Source organism: Nipponia nippon, unplaced genomic scaffold (genome assembly GCF_047370975.1).
Source record: "Nipponia nippon isolate SJK-2023a ecotype South Korea unplaced genomic scaffold, ASM4737097v1 scaffold_14, whole genome shotgun sequence".
Taxonomy (NCBI): Eukaryota; Metazoa; Chordata; class Aves; order Pelecaniformes; family Threskiornithidae; genus Nipponia; species Nipponia nippon.
Window position 1 is genome coordinate 130585 of NW_028262330.1, and position 17207 is coordinate 147791.

At 42.3% G+C, this 17207-nt stretch overlaps 1 long non-coding RNA gene across 3 annotated transcripts in view; it reads left to right on the forward strand.

The window, feature by feature from the left end:
- The first annotated feature begins 1534 nt into the window (after positions 1-1534).
- The window catches only part of LOC148056376 (uncharacterized), a 75903-nt gene continuing 60230 nt past the window's right edge, over positions 1535-17207 (forward strand). For 2 of the 3 annotated variants that reach the window (XR_015703228.1, XR_015703229.1), the window contains exons 1-2: positions 2353-2503; positions 9748-9886. This is a non-coding gene — a long non-coding RNA (uncharacterized LOC148056376). Of the gene's footprint in view, positions 1611-2352; positions 2504-9747; positions 9887-17207 lie in introns of those variants that run through there. The other variant, XR_015703230.1, reaches the window with a different exon arrangement.

The window sequence follows — 17207 nt, forward strand, 5'->3', positions numbered from 1 at the left end:
TACGTCCTCCTGTGCCTAAGGACATCTGAGGTACCAGAGGGCAGTGGCACGATGAAGTTGTGGAAGTAGTGAAGCAGGAGGTGAGATGGTTGAGACTGCTCAGCACTTCCCACGAGATCTGGGTTTTGGCTTGCGGGAGTCTTTTCCAGACTTTTGCCATGCTGGGTGTTTGCTTTTGATTGTGTTTTGCCTTGGAAGCTGTTTCCTCCATGAAGAAACAGGCTAATTAAAGAGTTGGTTTGGCTGGGCAGGATTTGGCCAGGACACCCTGCAATATGGAAGGTGCATCCCTGTTCCTGTGCCCACTCACTTATGCTGGCCTCCACCACGCTGGACACCTCCATCATACACACCAGGAAGGTTTTGCCTGCATTGAGGTTAGGACAGGATTAGGGCTGAAACATCCACTCGGGAATTTCTGCAAATCACCTAACCTCGCTCCCTGGGAGCATGCGATGTTGGGCTCTTGGTGCTCCTCTGCCATCCCCAACAGAAAGGAGGGCAAAGCCAGCTGAGGTGCTGGGGATCAGGGCACATGGAGGAAGAGCAAGAGGAATGAGGGAGGTAATTAAGAACTGGCATGCTGTGCAGTTAGGAATGGGGTAACAAGGTCTGGGGCAGCTTTAGTGCCTACCCCAACAATTCCCAAAAAGGGTTTGCGGATCCTGAGGCATGTTCACCCCCAGTGTCTGGCGCCTAATCCAGGACTCCAGAATCCCTGCCTTTGGCACTGGTCCATAACCAGCTACAAAACCCTCTGGAGAGGAGCCTCCCCTGTTCCCCTTGGCTGGCTGATGCATGCAAGGATGACAGCTGATGACTGCCTTCAGAGATGTGGTTAATCCTGGGCTTTAACCAGAACTTCCCTGGCTTGGGATGGGAGGGGCTGGGTCCTGCAGACAGCCGGTATGGGGGTCCCTGTGGTGGATTGCCTAATTATTCTCCACTCTACTTTGTCTTTTTTTTTTTTTTAAAGTTAAGAAATAATGTAGCAAAAATCTGTTTTACATGAATTCTGTGAGTTCCCAAGTCAAAAGTTAGGTAGTGACAGAATTAAGGGTTTTCCTGCAGCCTCTGTTGTGTATATGGACATTTCTTTAATACTTCTTTCATGTAGTTTCAGTAGTTACTAAGCCCTGATGCATTTGGTCTCACTAGAAATGTCCCCAAACTCCATACAACCCAGAACTGGGCTGAAACTTATTAGGAATATGTACACTCATGCTTTGCTAAACTATTACCTTTTTAAAGTGCCTGTAACTTCTCTATTTACTTGTTGCACCATGTAAGGGTTCCAGCATTAGGATAGTTACAGTTTTACTTCCCACTCTTCTGCTTACTTAGTTCATCCTCACTTTTAGGAATCAGGCTCACTGATTTTCAGGGTCTTTACCTTTAATTTCTGGAACTAGTGATACCTTAAATGGGTGATTTCAGCTCATTTGGTTTCATTCAGAAACCAATCAACCCAAATCATCCTCAGTGATAAGTAATGAAACGAAGTTCAAGCACTTCTCAAGTGTTTTCCTAAGGTGCTTGCCTGAGCTCAAGCTGTGCTGCATTTATAGGACAATTTAGGTCTGAAGCTCACTTGAGACTTCATCAACAAGGTAAGAGAGTACTAGTAATTATTCTAATTTTTCAAGTCAAGACATTTGTTTGGCAGAATGGCTCTGTGCTTCCTTTAAAGTTACTGCATCTCTTCTTTTTTCCTAATAACTAGGAATATGAAGGCTAGATATTCAGTTTGGTGTTATTTGGTCTCCTGATCATGTTATTTCTCAACAGAGAAATACAAATTTGCTATTCCTAACAGCAAGATTTATTGCTGTATATTAACAAGAAAAAATGCCATTTTACTAAAAGTTCAATTTAGATAGCCCTCAACAATACCCAGTCTGGATGGTAGATTCAGGAGCAGCAACAAGTATAATGTTCACGTAAATAATACAAATGTAAAAATGATTATGGTGTTAAAATAGTTGATTGCTGTAGAAGCCAAACAAAATTCTGCATCCTCAGTAGGTTTTTGGCTTAGAGACATTAGGCTGCCTGTTTGCATTCTGCCAGGCTCAGCAAATGTAGTGGTGATGTAGTAACAGAGTTATATTTTTATACATGTCAAGCATGCAGGTATCTCCCTGGCACCAGTGTCATTCTCTCCCCCATCAAAGCATAATTCTGGCACGTGCCTGTATTGGGTTCTGCCAGCTTGTAACATGTATTAATCACTGCAAATTACTTTAAGGCAGACTCTGTGTGTGGATATATCAAGAGAATTGATGTGGAGCCTTTAACCTTTGAATCACTTGTTCATTTGTGAACCCAGCTGATATTAACCCTGAGTTAATTACTGTCCCATGGAACTGGGGTGCAAGCTGTTGGTAGATCTCAAACCGATTCCCAGAGACCAACCAAGCACAATATAAAACCACCAAAGTCGAAGCTAATGGAACTGGCCTGGGATTAAATTCATCATAGAGAACAAACTTGAAGCAAAATTGTGAGTATGGAGAGTGTACTTATGCTATTTGTTTTCAAAAGATAAATAGATGGTTTTAAGTGTCATTGTGGTCTTCTCTCATTAGGCTAAATTCACTTGAGAGTGCTTTTCTATTCAGAAGAACATTGTGTGGAAAAGAAAGTGCTCAGCCACAAAGCAAGCTATAAAAAGGTTAATCATTTTAAGGCAAAGTTAGATTTAACCACCAATAATGTTACAAGTTGTGTTATTCCATTTTTCTGTGGCAATGCACATCTGTTTCTTTCATTTCAATGCAAGTTTTTGTCTTATAAAAGAGCTCTGAGTTTGGGAGTGGAGTACTTGACTGTACTTTTCTGCTGGACATTTTAAAGGCCTGCAACCTGGTACTAGCACTTAGGTATTCAAGCTTTTACCTTCTAGCTTTGTTTTAGGAATAATAAGCAACTTCACTGATTCCTAGATGGAATTAGTGGGTACTTCTCACAAATTAAAAAAACAAACTAACAAAAACAAAACCAAAAAACCACACAACAACAACAAAAAAAAAAAACAAACCAAAACAAACCCAAATCCTGGTTCTGTCCCTTTCAGAGGTCTGGGTTCAAAACATCTCCCACTGCCTCTTTAGCCACCTCTCAATGGTGGCTGAGATGACGATAACTTGGACAAGAAGAAGAGTAGGTTGTTACAGCAGTCTCCAGGCCTGATGACCTAAGGGGAGGGGAGGGGGAGAGAAACTCTGTGGTAATTCTGTCCAGCAGTCTCTTTCATAGGGATTTTTATTAGGTGTGGTTTGTATGAGGGAACTGAGGCAGACACGTGACTTTGTCACAGTTGTAAAGAAACCCAAGTTTGGGTTGGAGATCAGCCTGTAAAAATGAGTTCTGTGCTGAGCATTTTTCATGCTGCCCATTGGGATGAGTTATTTCAGGATAGGTAGTTCTATCAACAGAACTCTGACACTTGTTCAAGACTCCCTAGAAAAGATGGTGTGGTGGAGCTGTGGAGTTGGATGACACATGAGCCAGCACTGAGGCTGGGGCTGCTTTGATGTCGGTGTCTGTTTCCGGAGTAGGGAGCACCATGAGCAGGAAGAAAGAGTTTGCCGAGAATAAAGTCAACACAGTGGAACTAAGTGTTCCCCTTAAATGTGTTCTACAGCCAGAATAGCAGCAGTGTTTCTGCCAAGTAAGGGGCCTGCTGCAGGAACAGTTTGGCAAGGGAAAAATATAGCTAAATTTGTGCTAAGCAGCCTGATAGTGGGTGGCTGGATTATGCAATCTTACTGATATTCAAAATTCATTGTCTCTTGCAAAGTGTCTTCGAATGAAACGGAATGGCAGAGCAGAAGACTCTCTATTTTGTTTTCTTCCCCTCCACCCCTTCCAAAAATTGTGCATTTAAACACCTCCATTCAAATTCATTAAACTTCAGAAGTAAAACTGGAAGGACAGAGCTTGTAATGAAACCCTCATCAGGAACCTGAGGGCAGGGCTAGAAAATGAGCAATGTCAGAAATTCTTGGATTTTTTGAGACTTTGTCCTGGAAGGGATGAGCCAGAAAGGAATCCTAAGAAAAAGGAAGAATATGATATACTTTCACTTCAGCATGCTCTTTTGTAAGTGTAGTAATTTCTGGGAGAAGTATCAAGATTCACAGCTATTCTCAACACTGCCATGTGGGATGAATGAGCTCTCATGAACGGAAGAATCATCATCATCTAGAAACTGGTGTGGTTTTGCATTGGAAAGTGTGATCATAGCCCAATAGTTGTGCTCAACTGCTTCTACTGTTTCGCTGTGTACAAACACGAATCATCTTCTAATTGCCTGGCTTGCAAATTAAGGAAATCTGGCTGATTATTCTCACTGGGAGTAACTTTGACCTCACAAGGTTGAATTTTAACATGGGTTAAGGTGTATTTAAGACCACATCTGTCTTGTCCCTCTTGCAGTCTTACTCTAGGAGCAAGGGAGGACTGAGCTTGGGTTACAGACGTCACAAAGATGTCAGAGCTGAAAGAAAAAGGTTGTTACTTGTAACTCTCTCTTGTTGACTTAGCCAGTATGTTCTGGAGCCCATGAGAGGTGATAAACAAAGGCAGCCTGGAGAGACGCTTTGCATTCTGGTGCTTTTCAAAGTGCATCCCTACTTTGAAGCAGACTGTTCCCATGAACAATCTTAAAAGTGCAGTCTAGTGTGGAGCCAAAGGCTTGACTCTTCATTAACCAAGCTCAATAATGATACCCAGCATACAAGAACCCTCAAATAAACGAGTAAGAAGAAACTGCAGCCCAGGTCTGAATATTTTCTGTATTGTTGCCTCTGAGCATTAAGGAGTCTATGTGGACTAAAGGCTGGTATTGATGCACTTTGCACCCTCACCTTTCATTTTGGGGTTTAAAACCATCTTAAAATTTTTCTCCCAACTTGCACAACTGAATGAGTGTTTACAGCTGGGGGAACGTGTGTGATACCACTACTATGACAGAGCCTGTGACTACAAGTTTTGATGTGAAACAGTCCTGCACAGCGAAACCACTTTTGGCTTCAAACCTTTGTTGTTCTGAAGCCGGTTCCTTCTGGTAGCTGTTGCTGGATCTATGAATGGTCGGAGCTGAGCCTTCCTGGGTTTTGATCCTCTGACTTACTGTGTGAACTTAGACTAACCGCTTCCACCTTCTGTGCTTCCCAGAGCAGTTCCTAAACAAAAGCATGCTTGTTATAAATTCCCAGTGCCACTTTAGCAATGCAAATATTGAGTTTTCTATTTTTCTTCTCTGGACTTTGTTTCCTTTCACCTTTTAAGTTTCTTCCCTTTTCCCCAAGGGAGTGCATATGTTCTCAGATTAAAAGCAGAAGTTTGTTCAGTTTTCCATGAAGGTTAATTTATTAAAAATATAGCTTTAGTATCCTTTAAAATGGTATTTTCCATATAAAAATGTTTATTTTACTAAAACCATGTCTTTCTGATGGAAAAATGTCTGGGCATTAAAAAAAGTCAACCACTGTCTTCAGTATATAAATGTTTCTATGGTACAACTATGATTTTATGGAGTAAAACATTAGAGATAATGGTTAAGTTCTTCATTTTGACTAAAGTTAATTAATTATAAGATTATTTTTAGCTGAGGTATGAAAGCATCATGCACTAGAGCCTTACCATGACCTTCTGAACCCTAGAAATGTTAATGTTTAAACTGTAAAACATGGGTGTTTTTAAATTGTTACTGATGCAGTAAAGGAGCAGTGGAAGCTAGGTAAAAGCTTGCTAAGGTTTTGTGCCAAACTGCCCCTAGACAGCTAAGCTGTAGTTTGTAGTTGCTTGTTATTAGATAAAGCAGCTCTGTCATGGTCTGAATTGGAGAATTTTAGACCTTGGGTCTTGGGAGCCAATCTCTCAGTCACTGCAGGTTTCCAGAGCACTGGCTGCAAACGGGCATAAAAAGCTTGTAGTAAAAGCTCTGAAACCAGCCTGTTGGGTTGTGATGTCTTTTGACACTTGAAATGCTTTGAGAAAGAAATTTGTTTTGGAAGGAAAGAAAAAATATTTTGAAATTACTTTTTGTTGTTTTGTGTTGATGACAAGAGAGGGAGATATGTTGTTAAAGACAACAAAAAATTTTTATAAATATGTCAATGACAAAAGGAGGGCCAGGGAGAATCTCCCTCCTTTGTTGGATACAGAAGGTAACCTTGCCACGAAGGATGAGGAGAAGGCAGAGGTACTTAATGCCTTCTTTGCCTCAGTCTTTAATAGTCAAGCTAGTCATCCTCGGGTTTTTCAGGCCCCTGAGCTGGGAGACGGAGATAGGACACAGTGTGAAGTCCCAGTTGTTGAAGAGGTGGCAGTCACCGACCTGCTCCTCCACCTGGATGTGCACAAGTCCGTGGGCCCAGATGGGATCCACCCGAGGATAATGAGGGAGCTGGCAGAGGAACTGGCCAAGCCACTCTCCATTATTTATCAGCAGTCCTGGTCAACCGGAGAGGTCCCAGATGACTGGAAGCTAGCAAACATGACGCCCCCCTACAAGAAGGGTCGGAAGGAGGATCCTGGGAACTACAGACCTGTCAGCCTGACCTCGGTGCCGGGGAAGGTCATGGAGCACATCATCTTGAGTGCCATTATGCAGCAAGTGCGGGACAACTGAGGGATCAGGCCCAGCCAGCATGGATTTATGAAAGGGAGATCCTGTTTCACTAACCTGGTCTCCTTCTATGACAAGGTGACCCGCTTAGTGGATGAGGGGAAGGCTGTGGATGTTGTCTACTTGGACTTTAGTAAGGCCTTTGACACTGTCTCCCACAGCATTCTCCTGGAGAAGCTGGCTGCACACGGCTTGGATGGGTGCACTCTACACTGGGTTAAAAACTGGCTGGACGGCCGAGCCCAGAGAGTGGTGGTGAATGGAGTCAAATCCAGTTGGCAGCCAGTCACGAGTGGTGTTCCCCAGGGCTCAGTACTGGGGCCAGTCCTGTTCAATATCTTCATTGATGATCTGGAGGAGGGGATCGAGTGCACCCTCAGTAAGTTTGCAGATGACACCAAGTTGGGTGGAAGTGTCGATTTGCTGGAGGGTAGGAAGGCCCTACAGAGGAACCTGGACAGGCTGGACCGATGGGCCAGGGCCAACTGCATGAGATTCAACAAGGCTAAGTGCCAGGTCCTGCGCTTTGGTCAGAACAACCCCATGCAACGCTACAGGCTTGGGGAAGAGTGGCTGGAGAGCTGCCTGGCAGAAAAGGACCTGGGGGTGTTGGTTGACAGCCGCCTGAACATGAGCCAGCAGCGTGCCCAGGTGGCCAAGAGGGCCAATGGCATCCTGGCCTGTATCAAGAACAGTGTGGCCAGCAGGACCAGGGAGGTGACAGTGCCCCTGTACTCAGCACTGGTGAGGCCACACCTCGAATCCTGCGTTCAGTTTTGGGCCCCTCACTCCAAGAAGGACATTGAGGTGCTGGAGCATGTCCAGAGAAGGGCAACAAAGCTGGTGAAGGGTCTAGAGCACATGTCTTATGAGGAGCAGCTGAGGGAGCTGAGGTTGGTTAGTCTGGAGAAGAGGAGGCTGAGGGGAGACCTCTATTGCTCTCTACAACTACCTGAAAGGAGGTTGTAGCGAGGTGGGGGTCGGTCTCTTCTCCCTAGTAACGAGTGATAGAATGAGAGGAAACTGCCTCAAGCTGTGCCAGGAGAAGTTTAGGTTAGATATTAGGAAAAACTTCTTCACCGAGAGGATGGTCAAGCATTGGAACAGGCTGCCCAGGGAAGTGGTTGAGTCTCCATCCCTGGAGGTATTTAAAGAACGGATAGATACGGTGCTTGAAGACATGGTATAGAGGGACTTGGCAGTGATAGGCTGACGGTTGGACTCGATGGTCTTAAGGGTCTTTTCTAACCTTGACGATTCTATGATTAAAGGGGTACAAAGTCTCACCTCTTTTGGAGTCTGCTCTGAAGACCAAATCCAATCTGAGCTGATAGCAGGTTGTTTTTATTACAGGGCTAGCAGTGTTTTAACCTCCCTCTCCTGGAAGAGCATTTGGAAATTGCCCCTCACATATTAAATTAGGCTATTAAATCCCAACACGCCTACTTGTTTCAGGGGGTTATTGGCAAAAGCCAGACAACTCATTAAAAGCCAAAATATTATTTGGAGAGAAGGATTAGAAAGTAGAAAAAATGATAATCATAGCTTTAAGGAAACACCTCTTCTCTCTTGGTGGCTTCCTCCCGCACTGTCTGTGTCTTCCTCTTCCTCCCTGGAATGACTGTCGCCTCTTTTGGGCCACAAAATCCTTTCTTAGATTGCAGGAGTCTCACATGCCTGTCGTCTTACAACACTACTGTGAATACAAAGGGGTACCCGCCTCCTCTTTTGCTCCTAGTTTTTTCCCTTGCAGGTGTCGTTAAACACAAAGAATGTATTTATGTGATGCAATGCTCAGTGACCAGCATGCAGGGTGTTCCTATGTGAGTGCATATCTAACTGCTCTGTTTCTGTGTCAAACCCTAGCGTGACCATGATGGCAGAGAGGTGGTGGGATCTTTCAGAAGATGGGAAATGATTCTTGAGCTGATCTGGTGGCAGCACATGAAATGACACTTAAGTCCTGTGTCCTTTGCATTTTTAAACAGAACAGGTGAATAAGCCAACACAGCGCAGCTGATTCCCAGATAACTGGATTATTCAATATACGTGAACAAGCATCATCCATGTTGCTCCTCAGACGCAATGGTTGGTCTCTGGCAGCTTTGCAATCCCAGCAAAACCAAGTACAAGCTCACAGCTTGCAGACCTTTCAAAGTGGTGTTATTCTATCCCTGTGCATTGTGTTAAGTAACTGATGGAGAAAGTGGTTTTAGACTGCATACAGATCTCCAGTGAAATAGATTTTAATTTTTAAAAATCAATAGGTGGAATCAATCTACAGTAAAGATAGTCTTTTACTGATTAAATATCACTCCATCCTTTTTTGAGGACAAAAAGTTTACCTCCTTAACTGCTTGAACTCTTAGAGAGAGAATTCCAGAGGGAAAGAAAAAAGGGTGAAGAAAATCTTAATTTTCTTGGTATTTGAAGGTGTAATCCTATCTCTTGGCCCTCCAGTGTATTCTGATTAAAAAGCTCAACCTTCCAGATCTTTCCAGATTTGTATAGACCGTTAGGAAGAACATTAACTGATGTTGTTTTTTTTTTTTTTTAATGCTTTCTGGGTTGCTGGAGTGACATTTTCAAGCAGCTTGTAGGCACAGAGGAGTTGTGGGTTGCAAGGCAGTATGAAAAGTCCTTCATCTCGATGCACTGCCTTTTGATATATGAGCATGAATATTTCCTTTTCTGCAATGACATTATTTGTTTTGCAGAAAATAATACTGAGATAGAAAATAGGAGACTTTCTCCCAGGGCCATGTCACCAAAGGCCAGACTAGAGCTTGAAGTGTGGTTACAAAGGTATCAGCCTGTCTTTAACCTGTTGTCCCTGCCCCACCATACAATTTGGAGACGTTGTCACAAACAAGGACTGCAAAGTGTTGCGTGATGTACAAAGCTAGAACCAAAGAGCCTCTCTTGCATAGATCTTGCATTCCCTCCCACAACTCATGCCTAGCAATTTAAAAGCAAGAAAAGCCTCCTAGCAGCACCAAGTGGGAAATATCTGCCTTAGCACAGCAGAAAGCTTTCCTGGGGGACTGGTTACAAACTTCAAACTTCTAGGTGGTGCAAAAAGCTTCATGTCAACCCATTTTTAATTGCAGCCTGTGAGGAGTCTCCCAAAACTCAAGGGAGATGTCAAGCTAGATGCCGTCCCACTGGCTGGCGCTGTGATGGTGGAAAAAGGACAACAGAGGAAGGACACCTTCCTGGTGGATGCAGCCCACCAAGCAGCAGCCACTGGTGAGTGAAAGCTGCTCCTGATCCCCTGTCCTTGCAGAGGACACCTGAGTGTCATGGGAAACGCAGCAGATAGTATCTGGAAGCATAAAAGCAACTTGAGCATCTGACTGATGCAGAAACCTGGTCCCTCCTTTCTCTTGTCCACCCTGACCTTCTCTGTGCTCTCTGTCTGTGCTAACTAGACCAGGCTTTGAGGGATTAGGCCTTTATGCTGGTGATGTTAACATATAATTTATAGTAATTTAGCCAGTTGTTTTAAAAATTAACCTTTAGCACAGTGAGCTCCTCATATGGAGAAGTGGTGTCGGTACCTGATTGGTGCAGTGAAAAAGCTGCTGGCAGCTGTTGCTGCAAATTAGTTCTACTGGGCTGATGAATTTAGGGCATTTTTTTTCTGTTGCAATTAAAATACAGGACCTGCAATATTGTTGTACCAGTGACAGTGGCATGTAAGTAAACGTGTTGATGCAGCAGTTTTGCGAGCATCCTGAACATCTTCTGGATTTGTGTTTCTTCTGTCTGTCATATATCTTTAAAAAGAGAGCAATAAAATGGAATTTGTAAAATCACCATTTTGGATTTTGCCTTAACTTTCAGTGTGACAAAACTAAGAACTTAGCTCAGGGATATTGCTTTGTTTGTGGCTCTTGAAAGCAGAGAATCTGGGCTATTTATTTAATTGAAATGTAAGCTTATGACACGTCACGTGTTATATTGTTAGACAAGTTGAGGGCTTGGAACAGGGCCATGTGTTTGCATTAGCGGGAAATTAAAACTGCCAACTACAGGCTGATACTATGTGCTGGTGAGTCAAAATGTGATGACAATAGAAGCCGTGTTTCAGAAATAAAATGTTAGCACTGATTATGTTTTTTCCCTGTCAGCAAAAGAGGGTGCCAGTTGCTGAGAAATGTGGTCCATTTTAGGTTATAGCTCCTTATGAAATTTTTAAAGAAATATGATGCATATTTTCATGCATAAGAGCCCAAGTTAATTACTTTGGAGGTCTGCAGAGAGCTCTGCGCTATCATTGAACAGTGGTGCACGTAGATAGATGAACTAGTACCCTGTGTGGTCACCACCACTGACGCATCTGAAAGTGTAATGATCTTTAATTTGCTTAGATTTTTTTTTTTTTAATTCTCTGTCCTTGACATCTGTGTGCAACTGTGTGTGTGTTCTGCTTCGAATTTAAACAGATATTTTGGAAGTGGATATGGGGTGTTATGTTTCTAGACATCGGTATCAACAAATGTTACATGATCATCAAAGTGGGGATTTTTTGGGGGGAGGAGCATGTATTGTGATGGAACAGGAATACTTGTTTTTAATCTTTCCACTCTAGCAGTTATCACAGTAATTGGGGAAAACCAACAAGGAATTGCTTGATTTCTCATTGTCCCTTCTTCTCTTTTTATCATCTTGGAGTAATGAGAGAACCTACCTGAGAAAGGTTGCTGTCAGCAGTGCATCTATAGCAACCTGCAAAGATGTGATTCTCTCTGGCTTTATTTATTGAGGGCAAGAAGGGTTCAAGATGGATATGCTGATGGTAGGGTTGTTCTGGTAGGAAATCTTGAAGGCGGGGGTGAAAAGTCATGCCAGAAGCATGCTAACTTTACTAGGAGTAAAGTTTGTTGGTGTAAGTATGTCTGTTAGGAGCTGGAAGAGCAGAGGATCTCAGTACCAGCTGAAGGTTAGCAAACCCTCCCTGTGCCTGTGGCTGCAGTGGCAAAAATAATTTTGTGAGCCTGACAGATTTTATTTGGCATGCTGGTATAAGTCATCAGTTACTGCTATATGCTGTCTCTGCAGGATGAGACATTGCTGTATATTTAAAGGAGCAGTAGGAAAGCTTTTTCTAATGCAGATGAGGCCAAGAACTAAATTTCAGGCTTTGGGCTGCATTGGGCCAGGTCCTTGGCTCTTCTGAGGATATAAGGTGGATTTGGGGCAAGGTTGCACCTCTGTGGAGACCGTGGTTGTTTACACTCACTAGTCTTTCACTAGGATGTGCTATAGGGCAACTTTCCTCAGCATGAAATTAACTGTATGAATAATTGAAGTGACGTGTAATTCTCACTATTAATTTATTGAAAATACTGGTTATTGTAGTGGGAATACCACAAGCATAACAAGCATAATATGCTAATATGCTGATAATCTCTTAAATCCAATTCTCCCTCTGACCTAATGGACCATTTTTGATGGACATATTCTTTTTTTAATAGCTGAAAGAATCAAAATGACTTCTTGTATTCCCATTCCAGGCAGCAAGATTCCTGGGAAATGTGTTAAATTGTCTCTTTACTGATCAGATAAATAGGGTGAATGAAGACAGAAATTATACTCTGATATCATTGGCTTTAATCTGATTTTTAATAAATGGAGGAGTAGATTTAACAGTTTTGTTCTCCTGAGAAATCTTATTCAGTTTACTTCTAATTGACACTTCAGACTTGCTTGGATTATTCTTGTCACTGTACAGCAGCTTTTAATACAGTGACAGGATCAGTACGGGAAGAAAGTTTGGTATATGTCACTGCTTGCCCAAATGTAAAAAAAAAAAAGTGTCTAGAGATTTTTGCATTCTTGTTTATAGGTGGCAAATTTGAAAAATCTCAAAATCTGATTGAAAATTGTCTGAAGAAACTGCTTTCTCTCAGGAAATGCTTGCTCAGAAAAATCCAAGTATTTTGCAGGAACATAGATTTCTTTCAGAGCTCTCTGTGGGAATTTTTCAGAGTAATTAGTTTAGACAACATAATTTTGATCTGATGTGCCAGCAGGAAATTTCAAAGTAAATCTCCTTCTAGGAAAGTTAAAATATTGCAAGAAGCTGTAACTTTATTTTGTCCTTTTTTTCCTTTTTCTTTCTTTCTTTTGCCAGTTCAGGAGAATGAATAGAAGTTGACTAAGCCTGAAAGTCTGTATTTTGGCCAGTTCAAATTTAAAGGGTTGTCATCAGAAGATGTGCAGCACTGACATTTAGAAATTCCTCATTTTAATAGACATTTCAGAATAGCCATCAAACTTAAGGCATATAGTGAAATGGTGAAAGCTGGCTGTTTTCATTAACTACATAATTAGATTGTCACTTAAATATTAGTGGGTGTCCGTGTTGCAGTTTGAGGAGCTCTGATAGGATACCATTAAGGCCAGATTCTCTGGCCAGAGAAAGGAACTATAAATACCAAAGTCAATAAGCACATATTTTGCTAAAACTACTTTTCTGAATGCTTTGAAATTTGTGTGAAGAGCCTGTGGAATTTGCACTGGGCCAGCTTTGCTTTTCATACCTGAAGAAACTGATTGCCTTCATCTACTGCAGCGTGCAGAGCTGTCCTTTCCCTCATCCCTTTGTTCCTGTGGAGAGTAGGATCTGTGCCTTAGGTTCTTTTTATTTTCTTTTAAGTTCATCTGCTTTTTCTCTCTTCCACTAGTTTTGGACTCGTGTTTGGGGAACAAAACATGTTTGAAAAATTACACCATTCTGGAGGGATCTCAGTTCAGTGCTTCACTCCTGTGTTAGAATTCACTCTGGAACTGGAGGAAAAGTACTCCATCTCTTTCTGCGCAGAAACCCCAGAATCTCAGTGTGCTATTGTGGTGCCAATGCTTTTCCCCTGGAAAACTTCAGTACGGGCTCTGGCTAAAGACTTACTCAGCCTGGTTTAGGGTAGGCCAAAACCAAGCAAGAGCACTGGGGTATGGGAATAACACTTGTCCAAGCATGTAAAGTGCCTTGCAATCCCTTTGCATATTCCTCATCTAATAAGACATCAGTTTTTGCAGAAATTGCTGATTCCCCTTAACTCCTCCTGTTGCTACTGACACAGATGCGTATCACGGATGCTGTATATGTATTCACTATTCATAATAAATGAGGCAACAAATTCCCATGCTTCCTTGGCATGAGTTGCTTTTAGTATGATTTTTGTTCTTATGATGTTTTAGTACCAAAATATCTTACTAGAGGCTATGGGGTGGTATTGGCCATTTTTTTTTTTTTTTTTTAGTTCTTTTAAGTTTGAAGATGGTCCAACACAGCCTGTGTTTCGCTATTGCTGACAGTCCCACTATAACTACAACCTTAAATTTACAGCTGGAATGGGGGGATGAGGGGAAGACTTCTCAGTGAGAAGTGGTACAAAATAGATTTGTGTATTCTGGAAGAAGTTTAGGGATTCTGATTCCTAAAATTAATAAAATTCCTCTGGCAGCAGATGCTCCCAGGCTGTTGGCACAGGCAGGAGGCAGCATACCTATGACAGATTACTTATTTTCACTTTCTCTGTCTGAAGCTATCCAGACTTGCAGCCCAGAAGGGAAAGAACCAGAATGTAGAATATCAAAGTGTTCTGATCATTAATTGTGTATCTCCTCCTGGAAATGACACATCCTCACAACTGCCAGATAAATGGCACATTTTAGCCTTTTTTCATAAGAAAATGAACCTCTTATGGTTCTGTGTACATCAGCCTTTCTGACAGTTCCTCCTGTAAATTTTTAGTGCCTTGGCCAATGTCAGCTAAAGCGAACAAAAATTTCAGAAATGCAAGGTTTGTAAAAATAAACAGCAGTTGAGGAAAACCCAGTGAGAGGACTCACTGAGGGAAAGAAGATGCGAGTCCAGGATTTTACTAGGCTTGCAGGAATCTACAAAGGATGGAGGTGTTATGAATCCCCAAGCTGTGGAAGAACTTCAGTAGGAGTTTGTTGCAGCAGAAGGCACAAAACGCTATCTGGCACAAGGTAGGGACTTGCTCCTTTCTGCATTCTCTGGTGTGTAGTAAGGAGGACCCTGACACAGCAGCTGCAGCATAATTTTGCATAAATGCTCTCAGATATGACTCATAGGTTCATTGCAAATGAAGATTTATAACTTTTGGCAATATTGGAAATACTTGTTTACCACTATAGGTGATTTATTCTCCAAACAATACTTTTCTTTTCTCCTGATTTTAGGACTGAATTGCTTCCTTAGCCCTTCACTTATGCTGCTCCCAGTGCCTGTCCAGCTCACTAATTTCACTTCTTCTTGTGCTGTTGCTTGAATCTTCTGTGCCAGCCTGAATCCAAACTCCAGTAGTCTGAAATCAGAATTGTACATGTGATTAAAGACTTGCTCTAGCTCCTGATGATATTTGAACAGGTTTGCCTGCATGCATTCCTACTGCTTATAGATTGTGTGTTATAGCTATGCACAGGACAGCTTGACAGCTTTTTGTCTGTCTGTGATTATGGGAGCTGATTTGAGCCTTGTTATCTCTAGCCGTAGTCTTCAATTCTTGCCCTGACTCTTCTATGAGAGGAAAGGAAAATCACTAATATGAAACAACTCGTGAAGAATGAAAATTGGGAGATCTCGTATTAATAAAGTTCATGCTGTTCCTGGATTTACTGCTGTAGGATCTTGAGGAAATCATGTCGAGCTGATAATGATCTCCTTCTATGCATCTTCGAGAGTAAGAGAGAAAAAAAATAATCACTGCGTACGGTGATCATCAGAAAGGGGGAGATGTGGACATGGGCAGTGTTGGCTCCTTACTGGCTTTTGGCCACATCATGCTGGGGCAGACCGTTCCCCGGTTTAATTACGCAATTGTGGGTAGAAAGTATTTCCATGTCTGTTTAAAACCTGCTGCATTGTAGTTTCACTTGATGTTCTCTAGCTCATGAATGGCAAGAAATGGTGAATAGTTGGGCAAGGTAGTGATTTGTAGAAAACCACTTCCCCATTGACGTGAAGTTATTCTATCTATATCCTTCAGTTATCAGCTTTAAAATGTGAGAGCACACAGTCCTTAATGGAAGAAGTGCTATTTAGCACCTTCTATCTCAGAAATGAATGCAAGGTTCGGCTGATACTGGATATCCCACCACCAGCCTGTTCTCTGACAGTCATTTTCAGGTTTGAGTGGCCTTAGCCTGCTATCAGGCTGTCAGAAAAGATTTGTCTCTCTTATCACCTACACAGCAACTTTGTCCCTCCAGGTGCTGTGTGGGATGCAAGGACAGCAGCAGCAGGGGGTGGCTTGCTGGCACTTCTACTCAGTGCTGTATAATGGGATTTTTGCAATCTGTTTCCTTTGCGTGCTGCTCTATAGGGGATATTCTGCCTTCCTGCAGGCATGCAGGTTTGTGAGATGTGGCAAGGGATCATCTCTTCTCACATGCTGTTTTTGCATTCTATAGAAACCATACTCATATTCTCTTACTGCATTTGCAAAGCACCTGCAAGTCATAAGAAGCATCAATTAGGTGATTACAGCAGAGGTGATTAATAAAGTTCACACTGGTGCTGATTCACAAGCAAGGAGTTCAATTTGCTCAGCTTTTGAAGTCCAGTGAAGTTTCTGTGGTCTTCAGTGGAAAAATTGGGGCATTGAAATATTGTGGCGACCTCAAGAAGTCATTGATTTTCTAATTGAGACCTTAATCAAAGAAAAATGAGGAAGCTCCAATTCACTTCTCACCCTCACAACAAAGATGCTAACTGCTAGAAAAATGTTCTAATGATTGTATCGTGTTGGTCCTCTTAAAAGAGGCAAGTGCTTTAAATGGAATTATGATAATGATGTGATCATTGTCTGGGCTGGCTTAATGAGTTTAGCGGCTGTTGCAATAATAAATACTTTACACTTAAGAAAAATACCTCCTGTTCCATTCTAAAAAGATCAGAAAAAGCTGATAGAACTTTTGACATTGTGTTGGATATATCATGTGTAGTTCTATACACTGCCAAAATAACTGCTAGTTTGGACACTGCAGTCCTTTGTGGATTTGACAGCTTTGGTGCTTCAACATAAACACAAGAATAGGCTCTTGCAGGCTGTAGTCTGAACTAATTAATAAGTTATATGAAAGTCTGACATATCAGGTAGGGTGGGAAAGTGGTTGGAGCGTGCATTATATGCATGTATATGTATAAAAAAGCCAGTTGTGAGCTTCAGGAAAGAGAGGGTTCTGTGTTGGTCTTGAATAATTAATCTGGGCATTGAGGGGTGTTGCAAAGAGAAAAACAAGGTGCAATGTGTAGAGAGGAAGCAAGGAGGCTCCATATGAGATCCTGTTCCTGGTCTGGTTCTGTTAAGCCATCACCAGTTGGTCTGTTAGATGGCAGAGGTGGCCACAATGACACTTCCATCAGTGGTGCTCGTTTGCCTCCTCTTGGCAGTGCTGCCCTGGGGATTGAGAGCTCTGGGAATAACTCTGTGTCTTGGCTGGTGTCCTGCATAGGTCAGGGAGAGGCAAATGGCAGGTGGTGCTGGAGAACTCTGCAGCAAAGCCATGCAAGCTCTCTTCTTGAGAAGCTCCA